The following is a 22,500-nucleotide window of genomic DNA, read 5'->3' as shown; positions in this document are numbered from 1 at the left end:
CAATGGCCCAAGGCCAGAGATCGGACTGCTACGATTTACCCCAACAATCATCGTGCCACTCTTCGCAGAGAGGTGATAGACGCCAACGAGCCCGCGCATAGCAATCGAGGTGTAAAAAGGGCGTTGAAGGCAGGAAGCCTGGACGAAAGAGGCTACGAGGTCACCTCGAAGCGGTCTAAGAATCGGGCGCACTTGGGGCGACTACCAGTGCCAACCCCTTATCCCGCGGTGCGTCCGACACACAGAAATTTCCAAGGCGGCCAAGGAGCCTCCCCGCATAGCAATCGGGGTGTGAGGTTACGGATGCAGCATTGATAGCAATCGAGGTGTGAGGCGAAGGATGCAGAAGTGAGAGCCGAGGGATGTAGCAGAGATAGCAATCGGGGTGTGTGATGCAGAAGAGATAGCAATCGAGGTGTGCGGTGGGAAGGGCCCAGCAGCCAGAATGCATGAAGCGACGGATGAAGCAGTGATGACAACCGGGCTGTGAGGAGAGGAGGGATGCAGCCAAGAAAGCAATCAGGGCTCGAGGCAAGGGATGCATCAAGGATAGCAATCATGTTGTGAGGCGAGATTCCAAAGGCTAAACGTGAGAGGCTGCAGGGTCGACTCAGAGAGGTCTATGCATGTGAGAGGCTGAAAGCAAGGTCGACTCGGAGCGGTCTATGCATCGGGCGCGCTTGGGGCGACTACCAGTGCCAACCCCTTATCCCGCGACGCGTCCGACAAAGAGAACGTTCCAAGGCGGCAGAGGAGGTTACCAGCCGAAGGATGCAGTAGCAATAACAGGTATAGTTCCGCGGCGGCCGAGAAGACTCACCGCATAGGAATCGGGATGCGAGGCGAGGGATGCGGCGGGAAGGCCCCGACGGCTAAACGGAAGAGGCTGCAGGGCCGCCTCGGAATGGTCCAAGCATCGGATGCGATTGGGGCGACTGCCAGTGCCAACCCCTTATCCCGCGATGCGTCCGATACACAGATAGTTCCAAGGCGGCCGAGGAGCCTCACCGCATATCAATCGGGGTGCGAGGCGAGGGATGGGGCGGGAAGGCCCCAACGGCTAGACGGAAGAGGCTTCAGGGCCACCTCGGAATGGTCCAAGCATCGGACGCGCTTGGGGCGACTGCCAGTGCCAACCCCTTATCCCGCGATGCGTCCGATACACAGATGGTTCCAAGGCGGCCGAGGAGCCTCACCGCATAGCAATCGGGGGTGCGAGGCGAGGGATGGGGCGGGAAGGCCCCAACGGCTAGACGGAAGAGGCTTCAGGGCCGCCTAGGAATGGTCCAAGCATCGGACACGCTTGGGGCGACTACCAGTGACAGCCCCCTATCCCGCGATGCGTCCGATACGAAGATGGTTCCAAGGCGGCCGAGGAGCCTCACCGCATAGCAATCGGGGTGCGAGGTGGGGGATGCGGCGAGATGGCCCCAACGGCTAGACGGAAGAGGCCACAGGGCCGCGTCGGAATAGTCCAAGCATCGGACGCGCTTGGGGCGACTACCAGTGACAACCCCTTATCCCGCGATGCGTCCGATACGAAGATAGTTCCAAGGCGGCCGAGGAGCCTCACCGCATAGCAATCGGGGTGCGAGGTGGGGGATGCGGCGAGATGGCCCCAACGGCTAGACGGAAGAGGCTGCAGGGCCGCCTCGGAATAGTCCAAGCATCGGACGCGCTTGGGGCCACTACCAGTGACAACCCCTTATCCCGCAATGCGTCCGATACGAAGATAGTTCCAAGGCGGCCGAAGAGCCTCACCGCATAGCAATCGGGGTGCGAGGTGGGGGATGCGGCGAGATGGCCCCAACGGCTAGACGGAAGAGGCCACAGGGCCGCCTCGGAATAGTCCAAGCATCGGACGCGCTTGGGGCGACTACCAGTGACAACCCCTTATCCCGCGATGCGTCCGATACGAAGATAGTTCCCAGGCGGCCGAGGAGCCTCACCGCATAGCAATCGGGGTGCGAGGCGAGGGATGCGGCGAGATGGCCCCAAAGGCTAGACGGAAGAGGCTGCAGGGCTGCCTCGGAATAGTCCAAGCATCGGACGCGCTTGGGGCGACTACCACTGCCAACCCCTTATCCCGCGATGCGTCCGATACACAGATAGTTCCGAGGCGGCCGAGGAGGTGGGGGATGCAGCGAGATGGCCCCAACGGCTAGACGGAAGAGGCTGCAGGGCCGCCTCGGAATAGTCCAAGCATCGGACGCGCTTGGGGCGACTACCAGTGACAACCCCTTATCCCGCGATGCGTCCGATACACAGATAGTTCCGAGGCGGCCAAGGAGCCTCACCGCATAGCAATCGTGGTGCGAGGTGGGGGATGCGGCGAGATGGCCCCAACGGCTAGACGGAAGAGGCTGCAGGGCCGCCTCGGAATGGTCCAAGCATCGGATGCGCTTGGGGCGACTACCACTGCCAACCCCTTATCCCGCGATGCGTCCGATACACAGATAGTTCCAAGGCGGCCGAGGAGCCTCACAGCATAGCAATCAGGGTGCGAGGCGAGGGATGCGGCGAGAAAGCCCCAACGGCTAGAGGGAAGAGGCTTCAGGTCCGCCTCGGAATGGTCCAAGCATCGGACGCGCTTGGGGCGACTACCAGTGACAACCCCTTATCCCGCGACGCGTCCGATACACAGATAGTTCCAAGGCGGCCGAGGAGCCTCACCGCATAGCAATCGGGGTGCGAGGCGAGGGATGCGGCGAGAAGGACCCAACGGCTACACGGAAGAGGCTTCGGGGCCGCCTCGGAATGGTCCAAGCATCGGACGCGCTTGGGGCGACTACCAGTGACAACCCCTTATCCCGCGACGCGTCCGATACACAGATAGTTCCAAGGCGGCCGAGGAGCCTCACCGCATAGCAATCGGGGTGCGAGGCGAGGGATGCGGCGAGAAGGACCCAACGGCTACACGGAAGAGGCTTCGGGGCCGCCTCGGAATGGTCCAAGCATCGGACGCGCTTGGGGCGACTACCAGTGACAACCCCTTATCCCGCGACGCGTCCGATACACAGATAGTTCCAAGGCGGCCGAGGAGCCTCACCGCATAGCAATCGGGGTGCGAGGCGAGGGATGCGGCGAGAAGGACCCAACGGCTAGACGGAAGAGGCTTCGGGTCCGCCTCGGAATGGTCCAAGCATCGGACGCGCTTGGGGCGACTACCAGTGACAACCCCTTATCCCGCGACGCGTCCGATACACAGATAGTTCCAAGGCGGCCGAGGAGCCTCACCGCATAGCAATCGGGGTGCGAGGCGAGGGATGCGGCGAGAAGGACCCAACGGCTAGACGGAAGAGGCTTCGGGTCCGCCTCGGAATGGTCCAAGCATCGGACGCGCTTGGGGCGACTACCAGTGACAACCCCTTATCCCGCGACGCGTCCAATACACAGATAGTTCCAAGGCGGCCGAGGAGCCTCACCGCATAGCAATCGGGGTGCGAGGCGAGGGATGCGGCGAGAAGGACCCAACGGCTAGACGGAAGAGGCTTCGGGTCCGCCTCGGAATGGTCCAAGCATCGGACGCGCTTGGGGCGACTACCAGTGACAACCCCTTATCCCGCGACGCGTCCGATACACAGATAGTTCCGAGGCGGCCGAGGAGCCTCACCGCATAGCAATCGGGGTGCGAGGCGAAGGATGCGGCGAGAAGGACCCAACGGCTAGACGGAAGAGGCTTCGGGTCCGCCTCGGAATGGTCTAAGCATCGGACGCGCTTGGGGCGACTACCAGTGACAACCCCTTATCCCGCGACGCGTCCGATACACAGATAGTTCCAAGGCGGCCGAGGAGCCTCACCGCATAGCAATCGGGGTGCGAGGCGAGGGATGCGGCGAGAAGGACCCAACGGCTAGACGGAAGAGGCTTCAGGGCCGCCTCGGAATGGTCCAAGCATCGAACGCGCTTGGGGCGACTACCAGTGACAACCCCTTATCCCGCGACGCGTCCGATACACAGATAGTTCCGAGGCGGCCGAGGAGCCTCACCGCATAGCAATCGGGGTGCGAGGCGAGGGATGCGGCGAGAAGGACCCAACGGCTAGACGGAAGAGGCTTCAGGGCCGCCTCGGAATGGTCCAAGCATCGGACGCGCTTGGGGCGACTACCAGTGACAACCCCTTATCCCGCGACGCGTCCGATACACAGATAGTTCCGAGGCGGCCGAGGAGCCTCACCGCATAGCAATCGGGGTGCGAGGCGAGGGATGCGGCGAGAAGGACCCAACGGCTAGACGGAAGAGGCTTCAGGGCCGCCTCGGAATGGTCCAAGCATCGGACGCGCTTGGGGCGACTACCAATGACAACCCCTTATCCCGCGACGCGTCCGATACACAGATAGTTCCGAGGCGGCCGAGGAGCCTCACCGCATAGCAATCGGGGTGCGAGGCGAGGGATGCGGCGAGAAGGACCCAACGGCTAGACGGAAGAGGCTTCAGGGCCGCCTCGGAATGGTCCAAGCATCGGACGCGCTTGGGGCGACTACCAGTGACAACCCCTTATCCCGCGACGCGTCCGATACACAGATAGTTCCGAGGCGGCCGAGGAGCCTCACCGCATAGCAATCGGGGTGCGAGGCGAGGGATGCGGCGAGAAGGACCCAACGGCTAGACGGAAGAGGCTTCAGGGCCGCCTCGGAATGGTCCAAGCATCGGACGCGCTTGGGGCGACTACCGTTGCCAACCCCTTATCCCGCGATGCGTCTGATACACAGATAGTTCCGAGGCGGCCGAGGAGCCTCACCGCATAGCAATCGGGTTGCGAGGCAGATTATTGGGAAGGGAACCCCCTGGGATGCGGCTCAAGCAGTGCCCAAAGGGACTGGAATGCGGAATCACATCGAGAGACCCAAATGCTATACGAGGGCTCAAATCGAATTATCGATTTGGCCACGACATGGACGCATCGGAACGACTACCTTTGCCGAACCACTCGCAATTGCATCCATACCGAAACCAATAGACATTTCCGTTAGAGCCCTCGCATAGCATTCGGGAATCTCGCATGCCCCTCTAAATCGACCAATGCTGGCGCTCAATGAAAATCCGAGCGCTACCACCGTTCGAGCGCCAGCATTGGTCGAGTTAGAGGGGCACGGGGGAGAATGCTCCAGTCAACACCTCCCCTATATAAGTTATTTGTCCGATTCTCGCACAACCGTAGTCTGCCTCGTCGAATCAAACAACGGTCCCAGATTCCGACTTCCGTTCCGTAGAGACCCAAAAGCTAGATGGAGGCTCGCAAGAAAGAGAGTCGGCGCATAGCAATCGGGTTTCTCGAACGTTTAGGGACCGAGCTCACTTGCGGATAGGGCAAAATCCGCCAAGCAACCCAAAAGCTAGACGGGGGCTCGAATCGAATCGCCTAGGCGGCCACAACAACGACGTGTTGGATCGACTACCAGTGCCAAACCATTCAGCAAGACTAGTCTGTGTCGAGGCCGGATAGAGATTCTCAGAGAGCGCCCGCATAGCATTTAGGAGACCTGCCGCGTCCCTCACACTCGACAAATGGTGGTGCACGTTTATAAATCCGAGCGATCCCAACCCTTTCAAGCACCAACATCGGTCGAGATAGAGGGGCACGGAGGGGGCTGCGTGAGACAACACAGTCCCCTATATAAGTTATTTGTCCGATTCTCACACATCCGAAGAATGGTCATCAAATCGGACAACAGCCCAAACTTCCGACTTCCGTCCCAGAAAGCCCAAGAGCTATCTAAAACGTTCATGGCCGGAACTCGATCGCGGCTATACCAGTCCGCCAAGCAACCCAAAAGCTAGACTGGAGCTCTAGTCGAATCACCTCTGTGGCCATTGCAAGGACGTGTTGGAGCGACTACCATTGCCGAACCATTCCGCAGGTCGAGTCCATACCAAGGCCGCATAGAGATTCACGATGAGCTCCTGCATAGCAATCAGGAGACTTGCCGTGTCCATCACAATCGATAAATCCTGGTGCAAGATTTTTGCATCCGAGCGCTCCAACCAGTCGAGCACCAGCATCAATCGACATAAACGGGCACGGGGGGAGGATGCTCGAGAACACTACCTCCCCTATATAAGTTATTTGTCCGATTCTCAAGCAGCCGAAGTCTGGTCATCGAATCGGGTCAAAGACCACAACTTCCGACTTTACCCACAATGCAAGTCATCGAATCGAACATCGGCCCCCGAGTCGGACTCCATGCGTATGTCAGGTCATCGGACCCAAATTCCGCCTTCCTGCGCATGGCGGGCCATCAATATCAACTCGGTCATCGGACCCAAACTCCGCCTTTTTGCGTATGGCACGCCTTCAAATCGGTCATCGGACCCAAATTCCGCCTTCCTGTGCATGGCGGGCCATCAACATCAACTCGGTCATCGGACCCAAATTCCGCCTTTCTGCGCATGGCACGCCATCAACTCGGTCATCGGACCCAAATTCCGCCTTCCTGCGCATGGCAGGTCATCGGACACAAATTCAGACCTCGCCAATATGCCTACGTATCGAATCGGTCATCGGACCCAACTTCCGACTTCATCCATACTGTAGGGTCTTTGAGGTTGGCGCGGTGCGCTCAACCCAGGGAGTCGACCCATCGAAGCATACACCTCCCCTATATAAGCTATTTGTCCGATTCCCACACCTGTGTAGTTTGCACCTCTGACCAGGACATCGACCCCAACTTCCGAACTCGACTGCAACGACGGCACCAGCGCCTTGGTGCGCACCTTGCGACGCACAGTCCCAACATTCGCCTTCCTGCACATGGCAGGTCATCGGACCCAAATTCCGACCTCGCGAGTATGCCTACATATCGAATCGGTCATCGGACCCAACTTCCGACTTCATCCATACCGTAGGGTCTTTGAGGTTGGCGCGGTGCGCTCAACCCGGGGAGTCGACCCAACGAAGCATACACCTCCCCTATATAAGCTATTTGTCCGATTCCCACACCTGTGTAGTTTGCACCTCCGATCAAGACATCGACCCCAACTTCCGAACTCGCCTCCAACGACCGAACCAGCGCCTTGGTGCGCACCTTGCAACGCACAGTGCCAACATTCGCCTTCCTGCACGTGGCAGGTCATCGGACCCAAATTCCGACCTCGCGAGTATGCCTACATATCGAATCGGTCATCGGACCCAACTTCCGACTTCATCCATACCGTAGGGTCTTTGAGGTTGGCGCGGTGCGCTCAACCCGGGGAGTCGACCCAACGAAGCATACACCTCCCCTATATAAGCTATTTGTCCGATTCCCACACCTGTGTAGCTTGCACCTCCGATCAGGACATCGACCCCAACTTCCGAACTCGACTAAAAAGACCGCACCAGCGCCTTGGTGTGCACCTTGCAACGCACAGTGTCAACATTCGCCTTCCTGCACATGGCAGGTCATCGGACCCAAATTCCGACCTCATGAGCATACCTACTAATCGAATTGGTCATCGGACCCAACTTCCGACTTCATCCATACCGTAGGGTCTTTGAGGTTGGCGCGGTGCGCTCAACCTGGGGAGTCGACCCATCGAAGCATACACCTCCCCTATATAAGCTATTTGTCCGATTCCGACACCTGTGTAGTTTGCACCTCCGCTCAGGACATCGACCCCAACTTCCGAACTCGCCTGCAACGACCGAACCAGCGCCTTGGTGCGCACCAAAAGTGCGCACTTTTGGAGGGCACTTTTGTGCGCTCCAAAGGTGCGCACTTTTTGGAGGGCACTTTTCTGCGCTCCAAAGGTGCGCACTTTTGGAGGGCACTTTTTGGAGGGCACTTTTCTGCGCTCCAAAGGTGCGCACTTTTGGAGGGCACTTTTTGGAGGGCACTTTTCTGCGCTCCAAAGGTGCGCACTTTTGGAGGGCACTTTTTGGAGGGCACTTTTCTGCGCTCCAAAGGTGCGCACTTTTGGAGGGCACTTTTTGGAGGGCACTTTTCTGCGCTCCAAAGGTGCGCACTTTTGGAGGGCACTTTTCTGCGCTCCAAAGGTGCGCACTTTTGGAGGGCACTTTTTGGAGGGCACTTTTCTGCGCTCCAAAGGTGCGCACTTTTGGAGGGCACTTTTTGGAGGGCACTTTTCTGCGCTCCAAAGGTGCGCACTTTTGGAGGGCACTTTTTGGAGGGCACTTTTCTGCGCTCCAAAGGTGCGCACTTTTGGAGGGCACTTTTGTGCACTCCAAAGGTGCGCACTTTTGGAGGGCACTTTTCCTGTGCTCCAAAGGTGCACACCTAGGTGAGCACCTTCGACCACACCTTGTAGCACACCAAACTCTGACTTTCGACTTCATCCGCAATGCAGGGTCTTTGAGGTTGGCGCAATGCGCACAACCAGGGGAGTCGACCCATCAAACCCAACACCTCCCCTATATAAGCTATTTGTCTGATTCTCATACATGCGTAGCCTGCAGGAGCAATTAGGACATCGACCCCAACTTTCGGCTTCTAAACGAAAACAAGGTCTTTGAGGTTGGTGTAATGCGAACAACTAGGGGAGTCAACCCATCAAACCCAACACCTCCCCTATATAAGCTATTTGTCTGATTCTCATACATGTGTAGTCTACAGGAGCAATTAGGACATCGACCCCAACTTTTGACTTCTTAACGAAAACAAGGTCTTTGAGGTTGACGTAATGCGCACAACCAGGGGAGTCGACCCATCAAACCCAACACCTCCCCTATATAAGCTATTTGTCCGATTCTCATACATGTGTAGCCTGCAGGAGCCATTAGGACATTGACCCCAACTTTTGACTTCTTAACGAAAACAAGGTCTTTGAGGTTGGCGTAATGCGCACAACCAAGGGAGTTGACCCATCAAACCCAACACCTCCCCTATATAAGCTATTTGTCTGATTCTCATACATGTGTAGCCTGCAACAACGATTAGGACATCCACCCCAACTTCTGAATTCGTCTGCGTTGACCGCACCAAAGGTGCACGCCTTGGTGCTCACCAAAATCCGACTTCCGACTTCTTCTGCTATGCGGGGTCTTTGAGGTTGGCGCAGTGCGCACAACCAGGGGAGTCAACCCACCGAATGCAACACCTCCCCTATATAAGCTATTTGTCTGATTCTCATACATGCGTAGACTGCAGCAATGATTAGGACATCCACCCCAACTTTTGACTTCTTAAACAAGACAGGGTCTTTGAAGTTGGTGCAGTGCACACAACCAGGGGAGTCGACCCATCAAACGCAACACCTCCCCTATATAAAGCTATTTGTCCGATTCTCATACGTGTAGTCTGCAGCAGCGATTAGGACATCGACCCCAACTTCCGAATTCGTTTGCATTGACCGCACCAAAGGTGCACGCCTTGGTGTGCACCCTGGAGTGCACTTTGGTGCTCACCTCGGTGCACACTTTGGTGTGCACCTCGGTGTGCACCAAAGGTGCGCACCTTGGAGCGCACCAAAGGTGTACACTTTGGAGCGCACCACATAGGGTCTTTGAGAGGTTGGCGCAGTGCGCACACCAAGGTGGGTGTTGAGGTGCGTGCCGAGGTGGGTGGGTGCTAGGGTGCGCTCCATGGTGGGTGCCAGGGTGGGTGCGTGCTAGGGTGGATTCCAAAGAGGGTCATAGGGTGGGTGCCAAGGTGGGTTGGTGATATAGTGGGTTCAAAGGTGGGTACTAGGGTGGGTTCCAAGGTGGGTCACAAGTTGGGTGCCAGGATGCGTGGGTGTTAGGTTGGGTGCCAAGGTGGGCTCCTGCGTGGGTGGGTGCTAGGGTGGGTTTCAAGGTGGACGCGAGGGCGGGTGCCAAGGTGGGTAACAAGTTGGGTGTTAGGATGGGTGAGTGCTAGAGTGGGTGCCAAGGTGGGTGGGTGCTAAGGTGGATGCCAAGGTGGTTCACAGGGTGGGTGGGTTCTAGGGTGAGTTCCAAGGTGGGTCACAGGTTCAGTGCTAGGGTGGGTGTCAAGGCGGGTGTCGAGGTGCCTGGGTGCTAGGGTGTGGATGCCAATGTGGGTCATAGGGTGGGTACTAGGGTGGGCTGCAATGTGGGTGCCAAGGTGGGTAACATGCTCGGTGGGTTCTAAATTGGGTGCCAGGGTGGGTGTGCACCCACCTTGCCCGAGGTGGGTGCCAAGGTGCCAGTGTGGGTGGGTGCTAAGGTGGATGCCAAGGTGGGTGAGAAGGTGGGTGATAGGTTGAGTGGTAGGATGGGTGGGTGCCAAGATGGGTCACAGGGTGGGTGCAAGGGTGGGTAGGTGCTAGGGTTGGTGTCAGGGTGGGTGGGTGCTAGGTTGGGTTCCAAGGTGGGTGCGAGGGTGAGTGTCAAGGTGGGTCACAGGTTAGGTGCTAGGATGGGTGAGTGCTAGGGTGCAAAGGTGCCAGGGTGGGTGCTAGGATGGGTCGATGCTAGGGTGAGTGGCAAGGTGGGTCCACAAGTGTCAAGGTGGGTGCCGAGGTGGGTGCCAAGTCGGCGACTGCTATGGTGGATGCCAAGGTGGGTCACGGGGTGGGTGCCAAGTTGCTAGGTTGGGTTCCAAGGTGGGTGCCAACGTGGGTGCTAGGGTGCGTGGGTTAAAGGGTGTGTCACAACGTGGGTGCCAGGATGGGTGCGCACCCACACTGGCCAAGACGGGTGCGGGTGCAAGGTTGGGTTCCAAGCCCGGTCACAGGCTGGGTGCTAGGATGGGTGGGTGCCAAGGTGGGCACCAGGGTGGGTGCACCCACCCTGGCCAAGGTGGGTCACGGGGTGGGTCCTAGGGTGGGTAACGGGGTGGGTACTAAGGTGCGTGCCAAGGTGGGTCATAGGGTGGGTGCCAAGGTGGGCACCAGGGTGGGTGTGCACCAACCCTAGCCAGGGTAGGTCACGGGGTGGTTGTCGGGGTGGGCGTCAAGGAGCCAAGGTGGGTGGCAAGTAGCCAAGTTGCGTGCCAAGGTGGGTGTCGGGGTGGGTGCCAAGGATCCAAGGTGGGTGCCAAGGAACCAAGGTGGGTGTCTGGGTGGGTGCCGAGGTGGGAGCCAGGGTGGGTCCCAAGGTGAGTGCAAAGGTGGGTGCCAGGGTCAAGGTGAGTGCCAATGTGGGTTCCAAGGTGCCAGGGTCAGGGTGAGTGCCAATGTGGGTTCAAAGGTGCTAAGTTGGGTGCGAGGTTGGGTGCGAGGGTGGGTGGGTGCCAAGGTGTGCTAGGTGGAAGCCCGGGTGGGTCGGCATCCCATGGGTGTCGAGTTGGGTGCCTGATGGGTGCTTCTTGTCAAGTTTTAGTCGTCGGGACTCATTTCGAGCCTTAGAGGTCGTTTCTTGTCCGGTTGCCCTGTCTTCGACCTGGGAACCCAATTTTGGTCCTCGGGTCCCATTTTTTTTTGTCTCGCATCCCACTTTTGGCCTGTGGCCTTTTCGGGGTCGATTCTCGTTTTGGGCATCAGAGCATGTTTCTTCTCCTAAAACCCAATATTTGTTTATTAAGTCTCGGAACACATTTTTGTTCTCGTGGACCCATCATGGGTCTTGGAACGCATTTGTGGTCCTTGGGTCCCATTTTGCATCCCGAAACTTGTGTTTTGGTGCTTGATCCCTATTTTGGGTGCCCACCTTGCACCAAGTGCGCACCCGGGGCAAACCGAGCGCCTTGGTGCACCGGGGCAAGATCGAGCGTGCACCCGAGGCGCCCCGAACATGCACCAAGGTGCACTCGGCCCACATGTGAGCGCAGGTCGTTGCGCCCGAGGTGGTGTGTGGGCACCGCGTTGCAGACGGGACACTGCACGCACACGACGCCCCCTCCAGGTGCACGCACGTAGGCCGGGCCGGGTGCACACCCGACGCCCTAGCAAGGTGCGCGCACCCGGGCAGGGCTCACACTTGGCGAACGGGGCGCACTTCGCGAGGGAGGGTGTGCACCTCGACGGGGGTGGGTGGCCGGGGTGGATTCGCACGTGGGTCGCGGTTTGCTAAGTACACACTGCGACAAGCTCATAACGGGTGCGATCATACCAGCATTAGTGCACCGGATCCCATCAGAACTCCGCAGTTAAGCGCGCTTGGGCCGGAGTAGTACTGGGATGGGTGACCTCCCGGGAAGTCCCGGTGTTGCACCCTTTTTTAGTTTTTCGCCGGGCGTCGCAATGCTATTTGAATAAACCTTTTGCCCGTTTGCGTTCTCGTCGGGGCCGGGCCGGGCCGGGGTGCGCTGCCCGCACTACCGCGCGCGCGGGGGCGACACCGAGCGCGCACCCGAGGCACCCCGAGCACACAGGCCACGGTGCAACCCGGGCGTTGTGCGCGCACCCCGGTGCGCCCGAGGTGCTGCGCGCGCACCCAGGTGAAATCGGTGTGCACCTCGGCCAGTGCGCGCTCGGTCGAGTCGCGCACGTTGGCCAAGGTGCACGGTGATGTTTCTTACTCTAAGGTTCCGCACCAGACGCCCGGGACAGGTGAGCGAAGCTGGGCGGGGCCGGGTGCGCGGCCGGGGCAGGTGCACGCAGCTGGAGAGAGCTTTGGAGCACACTTCGGAGCGCACCAATGATGCGCTCCATTCAAAAGTTTCCTGAAAAGGCAAAAAAAGTTGAGATTATAGAATTTCCCACTTGAGAGATTGTAAAAAAAAAAAATTTAAAATGAAGGAAACGCGGGTGCCAAGGTGTGCGCAGCCCAGCCAAGGTGTGCGCACCAAGGCGCCCACCCTGGCGAAGGTGCACGCAAGGTGCGCACCCGAGGCAAACCGGACAATTAACCCAACTTTCGACTTCGCGCGCACCTTGGAGCGCACTTCGAAGCGCTCCTTGGTGCGCACCAATCTTGGGCACCTCGGAGTGCACCATGGCGCCCACCAAGGTGCGCACCCGGGGCAAACCGAGCTCCGACTTCGTGCGCACCTTGGAGCGCACGAAAGGTGCGCACCATGGCGCCCACCAAGGTGCGCAGCCCAGCCAAGGCGTGCGCATCAAGGTGCGCACCCTGGCGAAGGTGCGCACCCGGGGCAAACCGAGCTCCGACTTCGTGCGCACCTTGGAGCGCACAAAAGGTGCGCAACCCAGCCAAGGTGTGCGCACCCCGGTCAAACCGAGCTCCGAATCGTGCGCACCAGAGGTGCACGCCATCGTGCGCACCTTGGAGCACACTTCGGAGCCCTCCTTGGTGCGCGCCGATGTTGCGCACCTCGGAGCGCACCCGGGGAAAACAATGCAATTAACCCGACTTTCGACTTCGTGGGCACCTCGGAGCGCTCTCGGGTTCGCACCTCGGAGCACACCGAGGTGCGCACCTTTGATGCGCTGCCTTCACCAATTTCCAGAAAAGGCAAGAAAACATTGAGAAGGTGTGCGCACCGAGGTGCCCACCCTGGCGAAGGTGCACGCGAGGTGCGCACCCGGGGCAAACCGGGCTCCGACTTCGTGCACGCCGCACCTTGGAGCACACTTCGGAGCGCTCCTTGGTGCGCACCAGGGCGCGCAACCCAGCCGAGGTGCCCACCCCGGCGAAGGTGCACGCGAGGTGCGCACCCGGGGCAAACCGGGCTCCGACTTCGTGCACGCCATGGTGCCCACCGCGGCGAAGGTGCACGCGAGGTGCGCACCCGGGGCAAACCGGGCTCCGACTTCGTGCACGCCGCACCTTGGAGCACACTTCGGAGCGCTCCTTGGTGCGCACCATGGTGCCCACCAGGGCGCGCAACCCCGCCGAAGGTGCACGCGAGGTGCGCACCCGGGGCAAACCGGGCTCCGACTTCGTGCACGCCGCACCTTGGAGCACACTTCGGAGCGCTCCTTGGTGCGCACCATGGTGCCCACCAGGGCGCGCAACCCCGCCGAAGGTGCACGCGAGGTGCGCACCCGGGGCAAACCGGGCTCCGACTTCGTGCACGCCATGGTGCGCACCGCGGCGAAGGTGCGCACCCGGGGCAAACCGGGCTCCGACTTCGTGCACGCCGCACCTTGGAGCACACTTCGGAGCGCTCCTTGGTGCGCACCAGGGCGCGCAACCCAGCCGAGGTGCCCACCCCGGCGAAGGTGCACGCGAGGTGCGTACCCGGGGCAAACCGGGCTCCGACTTCGTGCACGCCGCACCTTGGAGCACACTTCGGAGCGCTCCTTGGTGCGCACCATGGTGCCCACCAGGCCGCGCAACCCAGCCAAGGTGTGCGCACCAAGGTGCACGCGAGGTGCGCACCCGGGGCAAACCGGGGTCCGACTTCGTGCACGCCGCACCTTGGAGCACACATCGGGGCGCTCCCGGGTTCGCACCGGCGTTGCGCACCGTGGTGGGCACCTCGGAGCACACCAAGGTGGGCAGCGAGGTGCGCACCTTTGATGCGATGCCTTCACTAATTTCCATAAAAGGCAAAAAAAAAACGAGATTTTAAAATTTCCGTTTTGAAAGATAGTGAGAAAAAGGGAATGCTGGTGCCATCTTGAGCCCGCCCTGGTGCGCAGCCCAGCCAAGGTGTGCGCACCAAGGTGCCCACCCTGGCGAAGGTGCGCGCCCGGGCAATTAACCCAACTTCCAACTTCGCGCGCGCCAGGGTGGGAGCGCACCCAACAACCGGGCCTGGGAAGAGCCAATGCGAGAAACCCCACCAAACGCTCTGACAAAAAAAGAGGGGGCGCTCCAGTAACCCCGCTTCGGAGCGCACCCTGGGCAAACCCAGCCAAGGTGCCCACCCCGGCCAAGGTGCAGGCGAGGTGCGCACCCGGGGCAAACCGGGCTCCGACAACGTGCACGCCGCACCTTGGAGCACACTTCGTAGCGCTCCCGGGTGCGCACCTCAGAGCACACCAAGGTGGGCAGCGAGGTGCGCACCTTTGATGCGCTGCCTTCACTAATTTCCAGAAAAGGCAAAAAAAAAAGGAGATTTTAAAATTTCCGTTTTGAAAGATAGTGAAAAAAACGGAACGCGCGTGCCATCTTGAGCCCGCCCTGGTGCGCAGCCCAGGTAAGGTGCCCACCCTGGCAAAGGTGCGCACCCGGGCAATTAACCCTACTTCCGACTTCGTGCGCGCCAGGGTGGCAACCGGGCCTCGGAAGAGCCAATGCGAGAAACCCCACCAAACGCTCCGACAAAAAAAGAGGCGGCGCTCCAATAACCCCGCTTCGGAGCGCAGCCGGGGCAAACCCAGCCAAGGTGCCCACCCCGACGAAGGTGCACGCGAGGTGCGCACCCGGGGCAAACCGGGCTCCGACAACGTGCACGCAGCACCTTGGAGCACACTTCGAAGCACTCCCGGGTGCCCACCGGCGTTGCGCACCGTGGTGGGCAGCGAGGTGCGCACCTTTGATGCGCTGCCTTCACTAATTTCCAGAAAAAGGCAAAAAAAAATGAGATTTTAAAATTTCCATTTTGAAAGATAGTGAAAAAAAAGGAACGCGGGTGCCATCTTGAGCCCGCCCTGGTGCGCAGCCCAGGCAAGGCATGCGCACCAAGGTGCCCACCCGAGGTGCACACCCGGGGCAAACCGGGCTCCGACTTCGTGCAGGCCGCACCTTGGAGCACACTTCGGAGCGCTCCTTGGTGCGCACCATGGTGCCCACCAGGGCGCGCAACCCAGCCAAGGTCTGCACACCAAGGTGCCCACCCCGGCGAAGGTGCACGCGAGGTGCGCACCCGGGGCAAACCGGGCTCCGACTTCGTGCACGCCATGGTGCCCACCGCGGCGAAGGTGCACGCGAGGTGCGCACCCGGGGCAAACCGGGCTCCGACTTCGTGCACGCCGCACCTTGGAGCACACTTCGGAGCGCTCCTTGGTGCGCACCATGGTGCCCACCAGGGCGCGCAACCCAGCCAAGGTGTGCGCACCAAGGTGCACGCGAGGTGCGCACCCGGGGCAAACCGGGGTCCGACTTCGTGCACGCCGCACCTTGGAGCACACATCGGAGCGCTCCCAGGTTCGCACCAGCGTTGCGCACCTTTGATGCGCTGCCTTCACTAATTTCCAGAAAAGGCAAAAAAAAACGAGATTTTAAAATTTCCGTTCTGAAAGATAGTGAAAAAAACGGAACGCGGGTGCCATCTTGAGCCCTTCCTGGTGCGCACCCCAGGCAAGTTGTGCGCACCAAGGTGCCCACCCTGGCGGAGGTGCGCGCCCGGGGCAATCCGGGCTCCGACTTCGTGCACTGCATGGTGCCCACCAAGGCGCGCAACCCAGCCAAGGTGCCCACCGCAGCGAAGGTGCACGCGAGGTGCGCACGCGAGGTGCACACCCGGGGCAAACCGGGCTCCGACTTCGTGCACGCCGCACCTTGGAGCACACTTCAGAGCGCTCCTTGGTGCGCACCAGGGCGCGCAACCCAGCCGAGGTGCCCACCCCGGCGAAGGTGCACGCGAGGTGCGCACCCGGGGCAAACCGGGCTCCGACTTCGTGCACGCCATGGTGCCCACCGCGGCGAAGGTGCGCACCCGGGGCAAACCGGGCTCCGACTTCGTGCACGCCGCACCTTGGAGCACACTTCGGAGCGCTCCTTGGTGCGCACCATGGTGCCCACCAGGCCGCGCAACCCAGCCAAGGTGTGCGCACCAAGGTGCACGCGAGGTGCGCACCCGGGGCAAACCGGGGTCCGACTTCGTGCACGCCGCACCTTGGAGCACACATCGGGGCGCTCCCGGGTTCGCACCGGCGTTGCGCACCGTGGTGGGCACCTCGGAGCACACCAAGGTGGGCAGCGAGGTGCGCACCTTTGATGCGATGCCTTCACTAATTTCCATAAAAGGCAAAAAAAAAACGAGATTTTAAAATTTCCGTTTTGAAAGATAGTGAGAAAAAGGGAATGCTGGTGCCATCTTGAGCCCGCCCTGGTGCGCAGCCCAGCCAAGGTTTGCGCACCAAGGTGCCCACCCTGGCGAAGGTGCGCGCCCGGGCAATTAACCCAACTTCCAACTTCGCGCGCGCCAGGGTGGGAGCGCACCCAACAACCGGGCCTGGGAAGAGCCAATGCGAGAAACCCCACCAAACTCTCTGACAAAAAAAGAGGGGGCGCTCCAGTAACCCCGCTTCGGAGCGCACCCTGGGCAAACCCAGCCAAGGTGCCCACCCCGGCCAAGGTGCAGGCGAGGTGCGCACCCGGGGCAAACCGGGCTCCGACAACGTGCACGCCGCACCTTGGAGCACACTTCGTAGCGCTCCCGGGTGCGCACCTCAGAGCACACCAAGGTGGGCAGCGAGGTGCGCACCTTTGATGCGCTGCCTTCACTAATTTCCAGAAAAGGCAAAAAAAAAAGGAGATTTTAAAATTTCCGTTTTGAAAGATAGTGAAAAAAACGGAACGCGCGTGCCATCTTGAGCCCGCCCTGGTGCGCAGCCCAGGTAAGGTGCCACCCTGGCAAAGGTGCGCACCCGGGCAATTAACCCTACTTCCGACTTCGTGCGCGCCAGGGTGGCAACCGGGCCTCGGAAGAGCCAATGCGAGAAACCCCACCAAACGCTCCGACAAAAAAAGAGGCGGCGCTCCAATAACCCCGCTTCGGAGCGCAGCCGGGGCAAACCAAGCCAAGGTGCCCACCCCGACGAAGGTGCACGCGAGGTGCGCACCCGGGGCAAACCGGGCTCCGACAACGTGCACGCAGCACCTTGGAGCACACTTCGAAGCACTCCCGGGTGCCCACCGGCGTTGCGCACCGTGGTGGGCAGCGAGGTGCGCACCTTTGATGCGCTGCCTTCACTAATTTCCAGAAAAAGGCAAAAAAAAATGAGATTTTAAAATTTCCGTTTTGAAAGATAGTGAAAAAAAAGGAACGCGGGTGCCATCTTGAGCCCGCCCTGGTGCGCAGCCCAGGCAAGGCATGCGCACCAAGGTGCCCACCCGAGGTGCACACCCGGGGCAAACCGGGCTCCGACTTCGTGCAGGCCGCACCTTGGAGCACACTTCGGAGCGCTCCTTGGTGCGCACCATGGTGCCCACCAGGGCGCACCCGAGGCAAACCGGGCTCCGACTTCGTGCACGCCGCACCTTGGAGCACACATCGGAGCGCTCCCAGGTTCGCACCAGCGTTGCGCACCTTTGATGCGCTGCCTTCACTAATTTCCAGAAAAGGCAAAAAAAAACGATATTTTAAAATTTCCGTTCTGAAAGATAGTGAAAAAAACGGAACGCGGGTGCCATCTTGAGCCCTTCCTGATGCGCAGCCCAGGCAAGTTGTGCGCACCAAGGTGCCCACCCTGGCGGAGGTGCGCGCCCGGGGCAAACCGGGCTCCGACTTCGTGCACTGCATGGTGCCCACCAAGGCGCGCAACCCAGCCAAGGTGCCCACCGCAGCGAAGGTGCACGCGAGGTGCGCACCCGAGGTGCACACCCGGGGCAAACCGGGCTCCGACTTCGTGCACGCCGCACCTTGGAGCACACTTCAGAGCGCTCCTTGGTACGCACCAGGGCGCGCAACCCAGCCAAGGTGCTCACCCCGGCGAAGGTGCACGCGAGGTGCGCACCCGGGGCAAACCGGGCTCGGACTTCGTGCACGCCGCACCTTGGAGCACACATCGGAGCGCTCCCGGGTTCGCACCAGCATTGCGCACCTTTGATGCGCTGCCTTCACTAATTTCCAGAAAAGGCAAAAAAAAGAAAAAAATGAGATTTTAAAATTTCCGTTTTGAAAGATAGTGAAAAAAACGGAACGCGGGTGCCATCTTGAGCCCGCCCTGGTGTGCAGCCCAGGCAAGTTGTGCGCACCAAGGCACCCACCCTGGCCAAGGTGGGTCACGGGGTGGGTCCTAGGGTGGGTAACGGGGTGGGTACTAAGGTGCGTGCCAAGGTGGGTCATAGGGTGGGTGCCAAGGTGGGCACCAGGGTGGGTGTGCACCAACCCTAGCCAGGGTAGGTCACGGGGTGGTTGTCGGGGTGGGCGTCAAGGAGCCAAGGTGGGTGGCAAGTAGCCAAGTTGCGTGCCAAGGTGGGTGTCGGGGTGGGTGCCAAGGATCCAAGGTGGGTGCCAAGGAACCAAGGTGGGTGTCTGGGTGGGTGCCGAGGTGGGAGCCAGGGTGGGTCCCAAGGTGAGTGCAAAGGTGGGTGCCAGGGTCAAGGTGAGTGCCAATGTGGGTTCCAAGGTGCCAGGGTCAGGGTGAGTGCCAATGTGGGTTCAAAGGTGCTAAGTTGGGTGCGAGGTTGGGTGCGAGGGTGGGTGGGTGCCAAGGTGTGCTAGGTGGAAGCCCGGGTGGGTCGGCATCCCATGGGTGTCGAGTTGGGTGCCTGATGGGTGCTTCTTGTCAAGTTTTAGTCGTCGGGACTCATTTCGAGCCTTAGAGGTCGTTTCTTGTCCGGTTGCCCTGTCTTCGACCTGGGAACCCAATTTTGGTCCTCGGGTCCCATTTTTTTTTGTCTCGCATCCCACTTTTGGCCTGTGGCCTTTTCGGGGTCGATTCTCGTTTTGGGCATCAGAGCATGTTTCTTCTCCTAAAACCCAATATTTGTTTATTAAGTCTCGGAACACATTTTTGTTCTCGTGGACCCATCATGGGTCTTGGAACGCATTTGTGGTCCTTGGGTCCCATTTTGCATCCCGAAACTTGTGTTTTGGTGCTTGATCCCTATTTTGGGTGCCCACCTTGCACCAAGTGCGCACCCGGGGCAAACCGAGCGCCTTGGTGCACCGGGGCAAGATCGAGCGTGCACCCGAGGCGCCCCGAACATGCACCAAGGTGCACTCGGCCCACATGTGAGCGCAGGTCGTTGCGCCCGAGGTGGTGTGTGGGCACCGCGTTGCAGACGGGACACTGCACGCACACGACGCCCCCTCCAGGTGCACGCACGTAGGCCGGGCCGGGTGCACACCCGACGCCCTAGCAAGGTGCGCGCACCCGGGCAGGGCTCACACTTGGCGAACGGGGCGCACTTCGCGAGGGAGGGTGTGCACCTCGACGGGGGTGGGTGGCCGGGGTGGATTCGCACGTGGGTCGCGGTTTGCTAAGTACACACTGCGACAAGCTCATAACGGGTGCGATCATACCAGCGTTAGTGCACCGGATCCCATCAGAACTCCGCAGTTAAGCGCGCTTGGGCCGGAGTAGTACTGGGATGGGTGACCTCCCGGGAAGTCCCGGTGTTGCACCCTTTTTTAGTTTTTCGCCGGGCGTCGCAATGCTATTTGAATAAACCTTTTGCCCGTTTGCGTTCTCGTCGGGGCCGGGCCGGGCCGGGGTGCGCTGCCCGCACTACCGCGCGCGCGGGGGCGACACCGAGCGCGCACCCGAGGCGCCCCGAGCACACAGGCCACGGTGCAACCCGGGCGTTGTGCGCGCACCCCGGTGCGCCCGAGGTGCTGCGCGCGCACCCAGGTGAAATCGGTGTGCACCTCGGCCAGTGCGCGCTCGGTCGAGTCGCGCACGTTGGCCAAGGTGCACGGTGATGTTTCTTACTCTAAGGTTCCGCACCAGACGCCCGGGACAGGTGAGCGAAGCTGGGCGGGGCCGGGTGCGCGGCCGGGGCAGGTGCACGCAGCTGGAGAGAGCTTTGGAGCACACTTCGGAGCGCACCAATGATGCGCTCCATTCAAAAGTTTCCTGAAAAGGCAAAAAAAGTTGAGATTATAGAATTTCCCACTTGAGAGATTGTAAAAAAAAAAAATTTAAAATGAAGGAAACGCGGGTGCCAAGGTGTGCGCAGCCCAGCCAAGGTGTGCGCACCAAGGCGCCCACCCTGGCGAAGGTGCACGCAAGGTGCGCACCCGAGGCAAACCGGACAATTAACCCAACTTTCGACTTCGCGCGCACCTTGGAGCGCACTTCGGAGCGCTCCTTGGTGCGCACCAATCTTGGGCACCTCGGAGTGCACCATGGCGCCCACCAAGGTGCGCACCCGGGGCAAACCGAGCTCCGACTTCGTGCGCACCTTGGAGCGCACGAAAGGTGCGCACCATGGCGCCCACCAAGGTGCGCAGCCCAGCCAAGGCGTGCGCATCAAGGTGCGCACCCTGGCGAAGGTGCGCACCCGGGGCAAACCGAGCTCCGACTTCGTGCGCACCTTGGAGCGCACAAAAGGTGCGCAACCCAGCCAAGGTGTGCGCACCCCGGTCAAACCGAGCTCCGAATCGTGCGCACCAGAGGTGCACGCCATCGTGCGCACCTTGGAGCACACTTCGGAGCCCTCCTTGGTGCGCGCCGATGTTGCGCACCCGGGGAAAACAATGCAATTAACCCGACTTTCGACTTCGTGGGCACCTCGGAGCGCTCTCGGGTTCGCACCTCGGAGCACACCGAGGTGCGCACCTTTGATGCGCTGCCTTCACCAATTTCCAGAAAAGGCAAGAAAACATTGAGAAGGTGTGCGCACCGAGGTGCCCACCCTGGCGAAGGTGCACGCGAGGTGCGCACCCGGGGCAAACCGGGCTCCGACTTCGTGCACGCCGCACCTTGGAGCACACTTCGGAGCGCTCCTTGGTGCGCACCAGGGCGCGCAACCCAGCCGAGGTGCCCACCCCGGCGAAGGTGCACGCGAGGTGCGCACCCGGGGCAAACCGGGCTCCGACTTCGTGCACGCCATGGTGCCCACCGCGGCGAAGGTGCACGCGAGGTGCGCACCCGGGGCAAACCGGGCTCCGACTTCGTGCACGCCGCACCTTGGAGCACACTTCGGAGCGCTCCTTGGTGCGCACCATGGTGCCCACCAGGGCGCGCAACCCCGCCGAAGGTGCACGCGAGGTGCGCACCCGGGGCAAACCGGGCTCCGACTTCGTGCACGCCGCACCTTGGAGCACACTTCGGAGCGCTCCTTGGTGCGCACCATGGTGCCCACCAGGGCGCGCAACCCCGCCGAAGGTGCACGCGAGGTGCGCACCCGGGGCAAACCGGGCTCCGACTTCGTGCACGCCATGGTGCGCACCGCGGCGAAGGTGCGCACCCGGGGCAAACCGGGCTCCGACTTCGTGCACGCCGCACCTTGGAGCACACTTCGGAGCGCTCCTTGGTGCGCACCAGGGCGCGCAACCCAGCCGAGGTGCCCACCCCGGCGAAGGTGCACGCGAGGTGCGTACCCGGGGCAAACCGGGCTCCGACTTCGTGCACGCCGCACCTTGGAGCACACTTCGGAGCGCTCCTTGGTGCGCACCATGGTGCCCACCAGGCCGCGCAACCCAGCCAAGGTGTGCGCACCAAGGTGCACGCGAGGTGCGCACCCGGGGCAAACCGGGGTCCGACTTCGTGCACGCCGCACCTTGGAGCACACATCGGGGCGCTCCCGGGTTCGCACCGGCGTTGCGCACCGTGGTGGGCACCTCGGAGCACACCAAGGTGGGCAGCGAGGTGCGCACCTTTGATGCGATGCCTTCACTAATTTCCATAAAAGGCAAAAAAAAAACGAGATTTTAAAATTTCCGTTTTGAAAGATAGTGAGAAAAAGGGAATGCTGGTGCCATCTTGAGCCCGCCCTGGTGCGCAGCCCAGCCAAGGTGTGCGCACCAAGGTGCCCACCCTGGCGAAGGTGCGCGCCCGGGCAATTAACCCAACTTCCAACTTCGCGCGCGCCAGGGTGGGAGCGCACCCAACAACCGGGCCTGGGAAGAGCCAATGCGAGAAACCCCACCAAACGCTCTGACAAAAAAAGAGGGGGCGCTCCAGTAACCCCGCTTCGGAGCGCACCCTGGGCAA

The 22,500-nt window shown here is 60.8% G+C and overlaps 2 non-coding genes across 2 annotated transcripts; both read left to right on the top strand.

The window, feature by feature from the left end:
* Positions 1–11,915: 11,915 nt before the first annotated feature.
* On the top strand, positions 11,916–12,034 carry LOC131870955 (5S ribosomal RNA). Its single transcript, XR_009369256.1, has one exon. It is a non-coding gene; the product is annotated as a 5S ribosomal RNA (ribosomal RNA).
* A 7,817-nt stretch (positions 12,035–19,851) lies between these two features.
* Positions 19,852–19,970, top strand: LOC131870954 (5S ribosomal RNA). The gene has a single exon (XR_009369255.1). It is a non-coding gene; the product is annotated as a 5S ribosomal RNA (ribosomal RNA).
* The last annotated feature ends 2,530 nt before the right edge of the window (positions 19,971–22,500 follow it).

This window comes from Cryptomeria japonica, unplaced genomic scaffold (assembly GCF_030272615.1).
Source record: "Cryptomeria japonica unplaced genomic scaffold, Sugi_1.0 HiC_scaffold_359, whole genome shotgun sequence".
Classification (NCBI taxonomy): Eukaryota; Viridiplantae; Streptophyta; class Pinopsida; order Cupressales; family Cupressaceae; genus Cryptomeria; species Cryptomeria japonica.
Note: the sequence above shows the minus strand (reverse complement) of the source record. Positions and strands in the feature narration are given on the sequence as shown.